Source organism: Carlito syrichta, unplaced genomic scaffold (assembly GCF_000164805.1).
Source record: "Carlito syrichta isolate Samal-C Ts95f unplaced genomic scaffold, Tarsius_syrichta-2.0.1 Scaffold306507, whole genome shotgun sequence".
Taxonomy (NCBI): domain Eukaryota; kingdom Metazoa; phylum Chordata; class Mammalia; order Primates; family Tarsiidae; genus Carlito; species Carlito syrichta.
In genome coordinates, this window is record NW_007250603.1 from 104,654 (window position 1) to 107,775 (window position 3,122).

Sequence of the window (3,122 nt, forward strand, 5' to 3'; positions counted from 1 at the left end):
TTCACCTGCTGGGCTCTGGTGATCCTTCCGCCTCAGCCTTCCAAGTAGCCGGAATTACAGGCATGCACTACCACGCCCAGGTGATTTTTTGATTTATTGTAGAGATGAGTCTCGTTGCCCAGGCGGGTCTCGAACCTGCAGGCTCAGGCAATCCACTCACCTCAGCCTCCCAAAGGCACAGGATTACAGGCTGAGCCACTGAGCCCGGCTCTTTTTAAATTTTTGATACCTTAAAGGTTGTTTTGTCTGATATTAAGATTGCAACTCCTGCCTTCTTTTGTGATCCATTTGCCTGGAAACTCATTTTCCATCCTTTAACTTTGAGTCTGTGTGTGTCCCTTGTAGTGAGATGAGTTTCCTGGAAGCAACAAATAATGGGGTCATGGTTTCTTATCCAGTCCACCATTCTGTGTCTTTTCAGTGGTGCATGTAGTCCATTCACATTCAGGCTAATTATTGAAATGTGAGTTTTTTTCCCCTGTCATGAGCTTCTTATAGAGTTGTTGTTATTCCTGTTTGTTTGTTATCTTTCTTTTGGCTTTTGGGTAGGTTCATGTATATTTTCCGTCTTTTTCCTGTACTCTTATGAAGAACATTGTTGTTCTTTTCTCCTTTTCTTCTGTGTTTAATACTTTCTCAAGTATTATTTCTTAAGTATTTCATAAGAAACCTTGTAGAGGTGATCTGGAGGTAGCATACGTTCTTAGAGATCGGATGTCTGGGAAAGATCTTGATTCTCCCTCATTGATGAAGCTTAGCTTGGCTGGGTAGGTTATTCTTGGTAGAAATTGTTTATCTTTGAGAACTTTGAAGATTGGGCTTCAAGTTCTCCTAGCCTAAAGCATTTCTGTAGATAAATCTGCTGCTATTCTAATTGGTCTTCCCTGGTAGGGAGTCTGTCCTTTTTCTCTTGCTGCCTCTAGGATTTTTTCTTTTATGCGTACTTTGTTTAGGCAAATTATTAGGTGCCTGGGAGTTGGTCTTCTCATTTATTGTCTTGCAGGGGTTCTTTGAATCTTTTGTGTTTGAATTTTTGCATCACTGATGACATGAGGGAAGTTTTCTTAAATAATTTCATGGAATGTTTGTTCCAGGCTGGTCTCTGTCTCTCTTTCTGCCTCAGGAAGTCCAATTACTCTTAGGTTCGGTCTCTTGAAGTAATCGTTCATCTCTTGAAGGTTTTGTTCTGTCTTCTTAAGCTTCTTTTCTATGTTTTTGACAGTTTAGGTTAATTCTTTATTTTGGTCTTAGAACTCTGAGATTCTTTCTTCTGCTTGGCTAATTCTGCTTTCCATGCTTATTAGTTTATTATTTATTTCAATCACGGTATTCTTTACTGCTGTTATTTCAGTTATCAGCTCCTTCCTATTTTTCTCTTTTCTCTCCTCAATTCTTTTTAGTCTCTCTATTAATGTCTTGATGTCTGGGTTTGTTGTATGTGACCAGTCATTCTGGGGGCTCTTCATTGTTTGTGTTCTGAAGTCTGTTTTCTCAGTATCTGACCTCCCAGGGGTCTGTATGAGACCTGTATTCTTTTGGTTTTCCTTCATTTGTGTAGATTTTCCTCCCCACTTCCCCCCCACCGCCATCTTCTTTAATTCTGTTGTTCAGGGGTGGAGGGGTTGCTTTTACTTCTGTTTGTTCTATCTCCTATTCTTCCTTTCAGCTTTTTTCAATTCTGAAGCTGGACTGTAGGTTGGGGGCGATCCTTTTTGCAGTTTTGAGATTTAATTGAGTGGGGAGCTGTGATTCAAAATCTATCTGCTGATCCCAGTATCCACCAACAGGTGTATAGATAATCTGGAACCTACTTACCATTGCCTTGTAATCTGTCCATGCAGATTTATAGGTTTACTCCCTGAAAGCAAAATGAGGTAAGAAAAAGGAAAAGAATGGAACAGGGAATGGGAAGAGGAATGTGGAGAGAGAGAAGAGTAAGAGGGAAAACAGACAAATGTACTAACAAATGAAAAGAGACACAAAGACAGATATGAGTAAAAAAATACAAAAAAACTAAAACACACAATCATACAGATATACAAGCTAACCAACCTCCTTATTGGTATACTATTCCCCTATACAAACATGAAGTCTAAAGATAAAAAAATAAAATAAAATAGAATAAAGTCAGTACACTAACAGAACCAAAGCAAGTATGAAAAGTTATTGACAACAGTAAGAAGAGAAAGAAAAGGGGGGAAAATGGGTAAGACAAACAGACAAAGAATAAAAAAAATTAAAACAAGGAACCAAGCACATGCTGAGACTTTTCCTTTAAGTCCAGTGTCCTTTCAGCTCTGATTTCTAGCTCTCATTGGAGGCTGGTGGAGTTGCTCACATTAGGGTCCATTGTCGTGGCCTGCTATGGAGGGTGGATCAGATCTGGGCTGCCTGTCAAATCTGCCATTCAGATTCGGCCTATCTAGTATGGGGGAGGGCTTCTGTCCCTCCCGTTTTGATGTCATTACCTTGGATCCCAAGCTGGGGGATGGGCCGAGCTGGGTGGAGCTGGTCTCATGGCTCCAGCTGATCTCTTTTTCCGCTGTAGCCTGGCAAGTTAGGAAAGGTAGAATGCGGGACTGCTGGGCAATGCAGGCCATCCTAGCACTCCTCAGGCTGGGCTGGGCAGGATCTGAGGGCTGCTCAGGGTGGGAGGGAGCAGACAACGGTGGCAGCGGTGACAGCCACCGCTTCAGCAGTGCAGTTGTTGGGAGAAGCTCCACAAGCCGGACACTGGGTGAGGGGTGGGGTGTGGCAGTGGCAGTGGCGGTGGTGGCTTCAGTAGTGCAGTACTTGGGGGGGCTTTACGGCCCGGGAGCCATGGGTCACCTTAGGTGGGAGCAGTGGTGACAGTGGTGGCATTGGCAGTGGCCGTGGCTGAGGCAGCAGCCGAGCCATGTGTGAAGACCAGGCTGGCAGCAGTGAGAGCCACAGCCCCCGGGGGAGAGCGAGAGTCTTTATAAGTGTTCTCTTTCGTGGAGGGTCTCACAGACCAAATTGCCATTTTGCTGGAAGCCTGCCTGATTTTTTATTTATTGTAGGGATGAGGTCTCACCACGTTGCCCAGGCTGGTCTTGAACCCATGGGCTCAGGCAATCCACTCACCTCAGCCTCCCAGAGTG